Source organism: Nuphar pumila, chromosome 8 (assembly GCF_984573655.1).
Source record: "Nuphar pumila chromosome 8, dmNupPumi1.hap1.1, whole genome shotgun sequence".
NCBI classification, from domain to species: domain Eukaryota; kingdom Viridiplantae; phylum Streptophyta; class Magnoliopsida; order Nymphaeales; family Nymphaeaceae; genus Nuphar; species Nuphar pumila.
The window spans coordinates 35,589,248-35,604,701 of NC_143256.1; positions in this window are offsets into that span (position 1 = coordinate 35,589,248).

The following is a 15,454-nucleotide window of genomic DNA, read 5'->3' on the forward strand; positions in this document are numbered from 1 at the left end:
CATTATGGAAGAAAGCAATGATGCACAAACATTCCAACCAGTGCCATTAAGGCGGCGCGAGTAGCTTTCCATCTCATCATGCTATCGATGAAGAAGGCATGTCGTCTTGTCTGACATTAAGACATTGTTTGGTTATTGCAGGTAGATCTTGTTCTTATGATGGTTGGAAACTTATCGATATTTGTAAGACGCTAGAACCTGTTGACAAGAATGCTTGTTTACAAATGCTAGGAAGGGCCTCTACCCCATCAGGTATCCTACATTCACTCATTATATGCATTGTATCTCAAACCGCTGTATTAGTAACATACTCCCATTTTTGTGAGATATATTTTTGTTAGTTAATATCGATTTGTTTGCTATTTTGCTGCCAACACAAATTGATATATTGCTTAAAACATTGTTGAGCTTATCATCAGGTTGTAATAAAGATGATGTAGCTCAATCAATTGAAAGATCTGGAGAATTGAACATCTATACTAATGACGCAACTGAAGAATTGAACATCTGCACTAATAATGCACATGAAAAGAAGGGTGCAGGCATTAGACCCACTCTTGACTTGAATGTTCTAGTAGGAGAAATGCAATTAATAATGAGGTAGATTACCATGACAGTACACATAATAAAAGTGTAGGCACCGGGGAATGTACATAGAAGTACACTTGACTTGAATGTTCCAGTAGAAGAAATGCAATTCAATAATGAGGTATATTTTGATGTCAGTACACATAATAAAGGTGTAGGAACTGGGAATGCACATGAAATTACACTTGACTCTGTTCCTGTAGAAGGAATGCAGTTTATGAATGATGAAGTTGCATATAAATTTTATAATGATTATGCCTTAAAAGTTGACTTCAGTGTGAGAAGGTTTTCTTGGTCAAAAAATGCATATGGTGTCTTGGTTAGAAAGACATATGTTTGTTCCAAGCAAGGTTGGAAGAAATCAATGGGAAATCCAACAAGGAGCATGCCAGAATCAAGATGTGGATGTCAAGCGAGAATGGTTTTGAGAAGACATCCGAATGAGAAATTTGTAGTTCGTACTTTAATCAGTGATCATAATCATGATTTATCTGCATCATTTATGACTCCTATGCTAAGGTCACATTGTAAAGTAACTGTAGCGCATGCTGCAATGGATGAAATAGCCGATAGCGCCGACATTGCACCAAGGAAGACATACAATTTGTTTACCCACATAGATGGTGGTCGCGATAATGTGTCATTCACACCTTTGGATCTAAGAAACCACTTGAGAAGGAAGAGGACATATAACATGAAGAATGGAGAAATATGTTCTTTGGTTGATTACTTACAGAATAAATCAAGCAATGAACATGGTTTCTTTAGTGCAATGCAAGTGGATGAAGATGGATATGCTGTGAATATGTTTTGAGCAGATTCAAAGTCAAGAGTAGATTATGAATGCTTCAATGATGTGTTTGTATTTGATACTACAGTAAAGATTAATATTGAACAATGGCCATTTGCGCAGTTTGTCGGAGTGAACCATCACGCACAGAGTTGTATATTAGGCAGGGCATTTTTGTATGACCAGACCAAGGAAAGCTTTGAGTGGTTGTTCAGAGTATTTACACAGGCAATGAACGAGAAGCAACCTGAAGCTATACTTACATATGGTGATCACGCAATTGCGGCTGCAATGCTTCATGTGTGGCCAGATGCACATTATCGCCTATGTTTGTGGCATATCTTTCAAAATGCAGCAAAGAACATAAGACACATATTTAATCAGAAGACAGGGTTTGACAAAAAGTTTATAAGGTGTGTACTTCATAGCATAGACGAGGTCACCTTTATGTCAGATTGGGAGGAAATGATTAAGATATACGACCTTAAAGACTGTCCTTGGTTACAAAATTTATATGCAGAAAAAGAGAAGTGGGCATTGGCATATGGAAGACAATACTTTTGTGCAAGTATGATAAGAACACAAAGAGCTGAATCTATGCATGCCACGCTGAAGAAAACCATGTATTCATGTTTAACAATGTTTCATTTCATGGAACAATATGAATTATTTGTAGACGGTCTAAGACAGAATGAGCTTGAACAAGACGTGAAATGCTTCAATACACGACCTCTAGCTTTTGGCATGAAAATATTGATGCGACCTGCAGCTCTGTATACACTAACTGTATTTGAATGGATCAAGAAAGAGGTGTTACATGTCATGAATTGCAAAATAGAAGGACTCATGCAAACCGAGAATATGCACAAATACCATATTTTATGGCAGAGCGAAAAGCATCATGAAAGGCAAGAAGCACATGTCATGTACAATGTTGACAACAGAAGAGTTGAATGTTCGTGCAAAATGTATGAATTCAAAGATATTTTATGCTGTCATGCATTAAAGGCACTCAATCAAGAGAAGATACAAGAAATACCTGAGTCTTACGTAATGCGAAGATGGAAGAGACGTGTAAAGATTGAAATGCTTGTTATGGACAATGTGAGTAAATCTGATGTTGACGAGAAGTGCCACATAGCCTCCCGTTACCAACAACTGTGTAGGTCATTTATGCATGTTGCTGATTTGGCATCGAGAAGTGAAGAAGGCTATGTATGCGTGAGAAAAATTTCAATGGAGTTACTTGAAAACGTGGAGTTAATTCACCTTAAGTCCATTGCAGCGAATGAATACCAGTCGAAGATAATGTGATCAAACAACGTAGGTGAAAATCATGTTTTGCTTGACACTCCTGAGAAGTTGCGCTGAAGCGTAAACATTATCTTCAACAAGTCAGTAGTGAACGTTGTTGATTATGATGGACATATTCATGAAGCAAATGGTATCAAAAGAAAACCAGCCTCGGAATGCAGTCGTCGGAAAGCAAAGGGTGTACTAGAATTGGTTGGCAAGAAAAGGACTAAGAAACAACTAACCTGTAATAAAAAACAACAAAGCCCTTCGAATAAACAGGTATGTAAGACATTATATTGCTTCCCATTATGTGAAGCTTATCAATATCTAACTCGTGTAATGTCTAACATGCAACAATACCCTATAGAAGTAACACCAAACGTTGAAACCTTCATTCCTCCCGACCAGATTTCCGGCAGCGATAGCTCTAGTTTTACAGGTCTTTTGGTATGTAATCAATGTTGGGAGGAGATTTGCATTTCTTGTGAAACTTAATGTAGTGTCTTATATTTTCTATTTCATGACAGGCTTTGATGCATTCAACAGATAGGTATGAGACACATGAATCTCGTGTGGGCTATTAATTTAGTTGTCATGCCTCTTTGCATGACTCGATTTCCACATTGTCGGATTTGTTAAGAGTTTATAGTGATTTGTCAGTGACGACTTGCGGTCCATGGTTGGATTTGCTTAAATCGATAGATAGCGATTTGTGGCTTCTGCAGGAAGTCGATTCATGACATCACTGAATGGCGATTTGTGGTTATCATTGAATAGCTATTTGTGGCATCACAACATAGTGATTTGCGGGTATTGTTGGAATGTCAATCCAAGCGGGGTGAGAAGGGTTGTTCGAGTAAGCTTTTTTGGGCCATTGATCAAGGTTGTGATTCATTTTATGATCTGAGTAAGCTTTCACCTGCGTTTTTCAGGTTGGTGGTTGCACAATGTTAGACTTGTGTAATGATAATAAAAAGAAAACATTTTATGATCTGAGTTTTTTGGTTGATTTAAACAATTTATTTATTTATTGAATTGTGATTTACATCCAATAAATAGAATGTGTCCCAACATAGCTGCCAATCTACTTCCAAGATAGTGTCATGTTCACAAGCTATGAGTGCCCTTCTTTTTCTTTGCACTTGTTCTTCTTGACAATTTTTTTATGGTGCATGTTCGTCCCTCGCAACTAATAATCGTTTAAGCCCTTATCGACAAGAAAAATCACTGGGTCTACATGATAAATTGCCTTAAAATATAAACATCTTGTAAAATAGATTATTATTTTATTTATCGTCATTTGCGCTTTACAAGTCTTTTGGTATGTAATCAATGTTGGAAGGAGGTTTGCATTTCTTGTGAAACTTAATGTAGTGTCTTATATTTTTTATTTCAATGTTGGGAGGAGGTTTGCACTTTACAAGTATTTTGATTTACATAATGATTAAAGCACAAATGACGATAAATAAAGAAGGGCACTCATAACTTGTGAACATGACACTATCTTGGAAGTAGATTGGCAGCTATGTTGGGACACATTCTATTTATTGGATATAAATCACAATTCAATAAATAAAGAACTTGTTTAAATCAACCAAAAAAACTCAGATCATAAAATGATTTTTTTTTTATTATCACTACACAAGTCCAACATTGTGCAACCACCTACCTGAAAAATGAGGTGAAAGCTTACTTAGATCATAAAATGAATCGCAACCTTGATCAATGGCCCAAAAAAGCTTACTGGAACAACCCTTCTCACCCCGCTTGGATTGACATTCCAACAATACCCGCAAATCACTATGTTGCAATGCCACAAATCGCTATTCAATGATAACCACAAATCACCATTCAGTGATGTCATGAATCGACTTCCTGCAGAAGCCACAAATCGCTATCCAGCGATGCTCATAAATCGTTATCCGGCTCACAGCACAAACTATCCAGCGATGGCAACAAATCGCTGTCCAGCTGACAGCACAAATCACTTTCCCGCGATAACCACAACTCGCTATGCAGCGAATACGAAGTTGACTTACGCAACTCCAAGCGATAACCACAAATCGAAGCTTACACTTTTGGACAATTGAATCGTCATTCAACTAATGATCACTACTACAAATCGTTGTCCAGCGAATACGAAGGACAACCTCGACATGATCAGGCGACGCACTTGGAATTCTGTTGCGAAAGTGAATAAGGAGGGAAATCAATCACAAACAACTTTGAATTATAACACCATAATTGTTTTTTATTTTAATTCATCACTTATAAGACCCAATGCTTTTAAGATTGCTAGAGTGTAAGAATCAATATATGCAAATCGATCGCACCAATGGTGTTAGGACTGTTTTGTTGTAAGCCTGCATTCAAGGGTTGTTTACTTAATTTTTCACTAGACAAAAGGTCTCCGTAATTATTACCGTTATCCCAGTAAGGTAGGCCTTTTTGAAATCCAGTTGACTATGGCAATTATTCCTCTTCTCCTTCCTCTTCTTCTTCGTCTGTATTGATTGAGGTCATAAGACCACCTCATCCAATTGATGTACTACTTACACGCCTCACATGTTCCACAGTACTCTACGAGGAAAGAGAAATAAGTCCTCAATAGGCTATCCTAGTAAGGAACGAAACATTTGTTGTTTACAAATCACAATACACATATGCGTTTCGTACGGACAACAAAGGATGTATCGTAAAATTTTTGATTTATCGTACATTATTCATTAATCACGGTGGTTGAGCAGTAGATCTTTTGGCTCATAAATAGTCGCACAAGTACTAGACGATGTGATTATCTTCTACTTCGTGAACCAGCAACAGTCAAACTGACAGTTCCTTTATAAACCTGGAGTTCCTCCCTCGAACATGTAACCAGCTACATAGAAAATTGTGGTCGGTGAGGCAGACGAAGACAACTACACGACCAACAATAGCGAATCATGCGTATATTGTCTATATGTCGTCTCCATTTTCATCAAAATCCGTCTCTTTCATGCCATTTTTGTAATTTGTGTTGTGTACTCTATAATATAATTTCAATATCGTTCATTGCAATGTCCTTATTTATTTCAGTAAAACATCCACCGACGAAGTTGGGCGAAAACTTAGTCAATCACTCCTGAAGGACATCAAACGAATGCATAATGAATTCGCACAATGCAACATAATCAGTAATTTTGTTTGTATGAAACTAGTAGGAGTTGTCTATATACGTAAGCCATGTGTACGTACGTTAACAACACCATATTTGCTGCAAACAGACTATATCCGATTTCGTCAGTTATATTAAAAGCAACACACCAAGCAAGACTATAAGCATCGTTAGCCCGTATTTCATGGTATATCGGTTATATTTTATGTTGCTTTTGATTATTGATTTAGTCTAGTTGATTCGTATGTTAACATTGCTGTTAACAATGTTTCGGTTTGCAGACTATCTTACACCGTTTGCCATACTCCAGTGGATTTAAAGACAGCCTACCTTATTGGGTTAACGATAATCATTGCAGAGACCTTTTGTCAAGTGAAAAAGTAAGTAAACAAACCTAGAGTGCAAGGTTACAACATAACAGTGCTAACAACATTTTTACGATCCATTTGCAGATATTGATTCCTACACTCTGGCAATCTGAAAAGCAATGGGTCTTATACGTGATGGATTTACACGAAAAACAACTATGGTGTTACAATTCGTTGAAAGTTGATAGTGGTTTACGGCTTGACATTTCCCATCTCATAAGATTCCATCTATATGAGTATCGTGTCGTGTACTGGGGTCATGAATTTACTTTTGACCGCATTATTCTCAGATCGGTTTCGTCAAAGCCATTTTGGGAGTCGATGTTAGCGAGTGGATCTATCGCACGACATACCATGCTCATTTACAAAATAATGGCGTTAATTGCGGCGTATTTGTAATAAAGTACATTGAAGCGATATACAATGATGCAGAACCCTGTTTCGACGTTGTATGCCATTTCTTGGCCTCTGTTATTGGGGATTAAATGCATGTCTATTGGTTCCACATTACAATTTATTTTTGCAGGTTGATATACCTGGATTCTGCGAAGAACTCTGCAAAAAATTGACGTCCTTTCTAATTGCGGAGGAGAAACTAACAGAGCCGCCACGAGGATCTAAAAGACAACGACCAACGGTGCCCACCACGCAAGAGTAATTTCATGTTCGTCTATTTCAAGTAGATTTTAGAGACGGTACAACCAACTTGTGTGTAATCTATAATATGTCGACCGAATATTAGAACCCATTGTTGACTGCATGAATCGCAATCCTTTTTCGCAGTTTGCATTTAAAGTGTCTCAACAAAAGAGCGATTCCTGATCAACAAACAAATCTTACCGCTATTGACCTTTATCATGGGCGCATATCTTACAACAAAATGTATATGTTCGCCCAAAAAATAATAATACTCAACAGCGATAAGGAACAATTGCTGTTCTGATATTGCAATATTCTTCGTCGTCATTTAATGCAAATTGCAAGGAAAACATAGGATTTATACGGTAAGCATGCACAAATAATGAAAGCTTGTAATTGATAAAAGATATGCGCTCAACCCACATGATTGACAGTCGCAGAATTAAATTGCGATGTATGCAATGAACAAAGGCTTCTAATGTTCAAAATGATAATAGTCAACATCGATATGAAATGTTTGATGTTTAAACATCGCTTTATTGCTGACACACACAAAATGAAAATCACAGAAGAGATTCGAGATGAATGTGGTGAACAAGAGACATTAATGTCGCTTTCGTAATTAGAAATAGTACACAGCGATAAGACAGGTTTGATGTTCATAAATGGTGGTCTAACGTCATCTTCACTGCTACTACCATGAAATCTTGTGTAAGAATTTGAATTTTTTTTGAATTTTAAACGACGTTTGTTTTAATTATGATATTGCAGACATATGGAAAAAGTCTAGACGGATACCTCAACTGCGTTGAAGCCGCCTATACACTTGATTAAAGAACAAGTCGTTTATGCAGGAATTGTTGGCTTGTCGGTTCCTTATTCGCGAAGCAAAGTGGAACACATCCTTAACCTGTGTGATGTGTCATTCAAATATTAATGAAACGTCCTATCACCCTTCGGCAGTTTTCAAATAAATATGACAATTTTAATAAACAAAGAGCAAATCTCAAATAAAATATACTCCACATTAATGAAATTGAACAATGTCATGTCAGAGAGCTATTCTCAAAACTAATCAATGCGATTGGACCTGGTAGTTCAAATCACTATAGCACATAGCGTGTGGATTTGATTGTAGAAATATTTTTTGGTCTTATATCAATCCACAACTTCATCCACACGCGTCCCAACAAATCACCTTAGGTGTACATTACGGACTTACACCTCGACATTGGGTTGTCCCGAGTCACTCTCATCTAGCTATGCACTACATTCGTTCACGATGGGGCATATGTATTACGATTTTCATTCTCGTAAGTTCAACAATACAGCGATTTCTGAGAACAAACCTTTCTTATCGATAAATACTTCGTCATTTGTTCAAAGGGAACATTACGTGCCTTTGTGGACCACAAATCTCGAAAATCTATTTCCGCGCTTTTTGTTCACAAAATGAGAGTTATACAAAGATTTCGGAACAACAACAAAATATCTTTCATTATACAGTATTTTTAATTACTGAAGAGCAACATTACTAGCATTGGTTAAGCGCATACAACACAAAACTATTTCTCGATACGATTTAATTTTCGTAGATGAAGCAGTACATCAATTTACAAGTGTGTTTTGTAATGTTCAAATTATATTTCAATGGAGACAAATTTACAAAATTTGTAGTCTTACAAAATTTGCCTACTGGAAGTCTTTCTCCTACATATCTTCAGTATGTCTCTCTCTCTGTCTGTGTCTATCCGATTGTGTTGATACCAGAAACCAGACGATTCAGATTCCGGCGAGATGAACCCCCGTCACCGGAACGACCGCTCCTCTGAAACCTCCTCCTCGCGAGGGAGAGGAAGAGGACGCAGTGGAGCTCCCGCTGGCCACCCTCAGCACGCCGACCGCGTCCCTCGCCATGCAGACCTGCCTCCTCCCTCCCAGTGCCACCCCATCTATCCGCCAACCCACGCTCCCTCGCCACTGCTGATGACCGCTCCTCACCAGCCCGCGACTGCACCGCCGGCAGCTCCACATCAGCCAACTCCACCTCCGCCGACCGCTCCTCACCATGCTGCGACTGCACCACCGGAGTTGGTGTCGAGGAGGAGGGCGAGAACAGTGATGACGGAGCTCATTAGATTGTACAGACAAAGCAATCAATAGGTTTCACATTACATATTTTGTTTGTCGTTCTTTTTAAACTCAATCAAATTTCAGTATATTTTCTCGCGTACTTCTGGTATATCTTCCTGCAACAAAATATGTAATGTGAAACCAATATATAACAAGAATCCCTAATAACAGCGGATACAAAGCTCATACAACGTCAAAACAAGGTTCTTCTCCTTTGTATATTACTTCAATATGCTTCATTATGAATATATCACAATCGACCCCATTACTTTGTAAAGGAGCATCGTCAGCACATAGCAACATCCACTCGGCAATGTCGACACCCACAAGGTCGTTTAGGAATCTCGCTTATGATAAAGGGATAATATAGTACAGTCCGGTCCACCTCAAATAGCTACGATTCACCTATGGGCAGAAGCTTACCAAATGCATAGCGTCATGTTCTACACCACTGTGGCAATCTAATGAGTTGTAGCACCATAGTTGTTTTTCCCATAAATTCATCTCGTATAAGACCCAATGTTTGGGATTTTGCCAGAGTGTAGGAAGTAAAATTTGCGAATCGATACAATAATTTATAATACCATAGACATATCGTGATGGGGATGTTACGACTAAACCTTGGAGAAGAGGTTTGTTCACTTACCTTTTTAAAATTCAAAAAGTCTACGCACTCATCATCGCTGTTCCAACAAGGTAGTGCATCTACGAATCCACTGGTGTATGACTTTCGCCGGACGTATATCTGTTGCACGAAATAGTAATGTTTAACCACCAAGAAACGTGAGTAAGTCATAAAAGCAAATTAAACAATAGCAGACCAGACATACCATAAAATAAGGGGTGATGATATGTACTGTATTGCTCGTTGCATTGCTTTGAATATAATTGACAAAATCACACATTGTCTGGTTGCAAAAATTTATGAACTTCAAAACATACAAACCGATGACCTAGAAAATGATAGTGGTTACATACGTACAAAATTACTGATAGTGTTCCCGTCTACAAATTCATCTTGCATATGTTTGATGTCATCTACGAACTCGTTAGGGCGTTGCCGCCCACCCTTGTCTGTGGATGTTGCACTGAGTGCACCATGAGCGTAGTATTCAGAATTCGACATTAAAATTATTTTCTACAGTAAACAACACAAGTCGAAATACGACATGAAAAGGCAAATGTTGACTAAACCGGTCAGGAGGTTCAAAAAATATATGCCTTAAGCGCTAGTGCTGGTACTGTGGATGTGGTTGTCTTCTTCTTCGGTGCCGTGCCTGGTCGTATTGCTCCCATCGTCCTCTTCTTCGGCGCCATGCCAGATCGTATTGCTCCCATCGTCCTCTTCTTTGGCGCCATGCCTGGACAAAGATATTGATGCCACCTTTGCAACGCAGCTACGGAATCGACGTCGTTAGTCAAATATAAAGGAAACGTCCTTTAACATGCCGCACTTTTTTGAAAACCGCCCGCAAATTAAATGATTGTGTTTTAAATAAATAAAAATACGTCTTTTCACATGCCGCCCTTTTTCGATAACCGCCCACAAATTAAATGATTGCGTTTTAAATAATTAAAAAACCGTTGTTTCACATGCCGCCCTTTTTCGAAAACCACCCGTAAATTAAATGATTGCATTTTAAATAATTAAAAAATCGTCGTTTCGACTTCATATTATAACAATAGTTGAGTGGGAGATTGATCCGACCCGAACAAACCCGTTTTCTAGGTATGAATAATCTTTGACGATTATTGTATTGATTATCATATATGGATACATCGATATATTCATGCCACATACTTTCCTTATCGGTTTTTTAACAACAAACGTTCATTATCGCTTTATACTAGTATCATTTAACACCGCAAATTGATGTTGACTTACACTGTTTACAAAGGCTGATTATTACAAGCCATTGCCGTTTGCGTTGTTGACCTCATGAATTGCAATCCTATTTCGCGGTTTGCATTGAAGGTGTCCCTGCAAATGAGCGATTTCTGACCGGGAACCATATCGTACTGATTTTGGCTAGCCGGCATCCTATTGCGCGATTTCAATTTACTGATGATCATCAGTAGCAATTTCTGAGCATCAAACTTTTCTTATCGCTATAGACTGTTATCATTTACGATGTCAGAACTCGTTCAATTATTGTTCACGACATACATCGCAAATCCTTTTTGCGATTTTCTATCAAGGCGAAGACAAATACAACGATTGCTGAGCAGAAATGCTCTATCATAACGATGGCGTCCTTAATCATTTCCTAACATCGATTACGAGACCATGTTGACCGCATAAATTGCATGTTTTCTGCGATTTTCATTAAAAAATGATGATTTATATTGCGATTTGTGAACAATATTACTCGTGCCAATCAGACATCTATTGCGACTGTCATTCAAAAACGACGAGTTAAATTGTGACTTATATTGTGATTTTCAATCAATCAAGGAGGTTAGGCAATGCCACGATTTCTGAACAACAAACATCTATTTTCGATTAAGGTTTTTTTTTTTACGAGATCCACAGACGAAACGTGTCTGTTAGATGTAATAATAAAGAATGAAACAATAAAAGAATGTCATGTTACGACAATTAATTATACAATTACAATAAATACCTATCGTGATAAAAAAGAATACCTAGGGTTTATTCCGTGGCACTTGACGAATCAGATGAAATATCATAGACTTGTCTCTCTCTTTTTATTGGTGGACTGTCTATCCTGGGTGACCTCTTGGTTGCGTCCATCTTACTAAAAAAATTGGTCATCATCTCTACCACTGAGTTCAATTGTATCCCATATTGCTTACTTCTGTCCTTAATTTCTTATTCTCCCTCTCCATAAGTTCGAACCTTGCGGCAGAGACAATGTTCTCTTTTGTAGCAAGTATTCGCTCTTCATCGCGCTTTGTTACTGAGGGAATCATTGTTGTAACCGAAGAGAGACGACATTTTGGTTGTAGAGGTTGGGCTGCAACATGAGAGGGGGCAGTTGAGAGGCATGGGTTCACAATTTTCTCAATCTTCAGATTTCGCCGCATTGGTTCCCAATACCTTTCGAAATAGAAGGGATCAAATTGTCCTCCTTTATAATCATACGATACGGCACGGACACCACCTGAGTTTCAAATTAATAATTCATCCCTGTAGCGATCACACCAATTCACGTTCATGCCCCCACCACTATTCATCTTCATTCTCACTTCCAAAGGCTTATTTGGGATAGACTGCCCCAAGCCAGATTGTAGGAGAACTTGACTACCATGCTGCAACTCGGCTTCATAATTCCAAAACAACCACAAATCACGGTCAGACAATCTAGCAGCCTCTGCAACAACGTCTTGGTCATCGTCCTTCCCATCTCCATAAGGTCTCCACAAAACCTGTACATTGGTAATTCTTTTTAATAACGAGTGACAATTATATTATAATTTAGTTAAGCATGATATGACAACAACGATATGTACTACGGAAGACAATCCTGCAACGATGATTACTTAAGAATGCTAAACATTACAACGATTTATAATACTCAATAATAAATGCTGACACGATTGTAAACAATTTCAGAACATTTACCTCATTTAGTTGCAGCCCATCTAAAATGGACTTAGCATATGAACTATGATATTTATTCTAGCCCAGCGACCGATCTTTGGAAAACCACAAATCGCAGGGCCACAACGTGGACGCAATGAGATAATATGTTCCCACGCCCAAGCCTAACAAAAACAATATTATTAGTAACACTACAACCTTCAATGAGATTAGTCTACAATTACTAAGTATGTAACCAACAAATACCTGAACAAATGGCCAAAATTCCCCAACTGTTTTCGTACCATTACTCGCACGGTAGAGTTGACTGTACAAGTGTGCGAGCATAGCGGCACCCCAGGCATAGTTGTTGACTTCGTCTAAGTTTGCCAGGTACTGCAGCCACATGAAACTTATTCTCGAACCAGAACAATCAGAAAATAATGTAAGACCAAAAAAAATAAAGAAGGAAGTCGCGCAACTCTTGGTCAGCTGTTTCAGATGCACAAGTAGCGGAGCGGCCTTCCCATTTATTACAAAAAAATGAGACTTTCATTGATGTAGACTTGATTCCACCAGAAATACATTGACTCTAATCGTCCATCGACATTCCTAAAAGGGCCGTGCATTTTTCTCTTGCATTATAGTTTGAATGCCGTAATAGGACAGCACTGCCATCGCACTTAAGGCCAGTGATTCTCGCCACATCTTCTAGAGTCATGGCAATCTCAAAAGAATTAAAATGGAATGTGTTCGTCTTATCATTCCACTTATTCCAGCAAGTTTCAAAATATTGCTGGTGCAAAAGGCCACCGAAGTGCATATTTCATAATCGGTTCTTCTGATATACACTCAGCTGACCATACCATGACAGAACTACAGGCCATTGACACTGACCTCCAACCTTTTCACATGGTGCTCTACTTCTCCTATGACCTCCCTGTAACACAAAATAACATATTATTCCTACCAATTGTAAATTAATTCCATTTGTACTTATAAATAATATTCTACTAATCACTATAAATAATATTGGTGGCACACAAACTATTACAGTAATCGCTATACATATTAATACCTAACACAATAATCTCTATACCAAAATCGCTAAACATATTATTAAATTTTCACAGACATGACAAACTTATTTACCTTGGTCACTCTTTTCTCCTGTTTTCCCTCCAACCTAGGCCTTTCAGGTTGGTCTACTGCCTCCCACTGCCTTTCCCTTTCCTTCTCTTCCGGCTTCAACCTCTCATTCATTTCTCTCTCCTTCTTTTTCACGCCCTCCTTCTCCTTCCTTTCTCTCTTCTTTTTCTCATCCTCCTTCTCCTTCCTTTCCCTCTCCTTCTTTTTCTCGTCCTCCTTCTCCTTCCTTTCTCTCTCCTTCTTTTTCTCCTCCTCATTCTCCTTCCATTCTCTTTCATTTTTCTTCTCCTCCTCCTTTCGCCATCTTTCTTTCTCTTCCAAATATTGTTTTCTTCTTTCCTGCACTTCCTCATCCTGCTTCTTCCTTTCTCTTTCCTTTTCTTCCTCCTCCTCCTTCCACCGCCTTTCTTTCTCTTCCAAGTCTTGTTTCCTTCTTTTCTTTTCTTCCTCCTCCTGCTTCTTCCTTTCTCTTTCCTTTTTTTCCTCCTCCTCCTTCTCCTTCCGCCGCCTTTCTTTCTCTTCCAAGTCTTGTTTCTTTTTTTCCTGCACTTCCTCCTCCTGCTTCTTCCTTTCTCTTTCCTTTTGTTCCTCCTCCTCCTTCTCCTTTCGTTGCCTTTTCTTCTTTTCCTCATCCTCCTTCTCCTCCCTTTGCATTTCCTTACCTTCCTCAAACTCCTTCTCCCTCCTTCGCCTTTCCTTTTCTTCCTCATCCTGAGGCTTATTCCGTTTCTTCTCTTACTCCTCCTTATTCATTTGCCTTCGCCTCTCCTCCGCCTCCTTCAGTAGCTTTACCCTGTTTCGCCTTGCTTTAAGCTCCAAATACATCATCTCCATTTCTGCCTTAGCATCCTTCATTAGATTGTTAAATTCCCTTTCCCTCTCCTCCTTATTCTTTTTTTGTCTTTCCCTCTGCTCTGCCTTCTTCCTCCGCCTTCTCTTTTCATTCTTCTCCTTATTTCTTTGCTTTGCCTTCTCTTCGTCATCCTTCTTCTGCATCTTTTGTTCTTCAGAATTCTTCCTTTGCTCTGAAGCCTCGATATCTGATGGATAATCCTCCGCATAATACAATTCCGAGGCTTTTTCCCTGTCTTTATGGTTCTCAATCTTAAGTATATTTTGGTACCTTTCAAAAACCTTAGATAGATGAGACTGGCGGATCACTTCTCTAATACACAACCCATAGAATGATGGGGTATCTCTAATCTGATAAGCCGTAGACATTGCTAACCTGCACAACACATTAAACGATCATCATGATTAGAAATCATCAAAATATTTGGGTTCATAAGTACACATTGTTGTAAGATTTATCAAACTTACAAATCCTTGTATAAGAAGCAACCTTCAGATTGAATAACGAAACCTTACACGAAACTCACCGAAACGATAGGATTTTGGATATTCCAATTGTAGAGTAAGCAACAATAACAACTAATACGCAACAGAAGGTGGCAACGATGCTGCGACTGCGCGTAAGATGAAAATGGATGCTCTGGCGGTAGCGGAACAAAGGAAAGGATGCTCCGACGACAACAAATGAAAGCAAAGTATGCTCCGGTAGAGTTTTCTGCTTAGGGCGAGAATGAATTGTTTTGAACTATTTAAATCCTACAACATACAGCTTGCTACATACGCAAACTTTGCGGAACATTTTGGCGCGATAACGATGGAGGACAGTTTTGTCCTTTTCACAAACCGCCGATTTAGTTTTCTAGATGGAGGGCATTTATGTCCGATCGAGAAAGAGGAAGAGAATGGCGGTAAAGGGTACTTAAGTCTTTGTGACAACACCA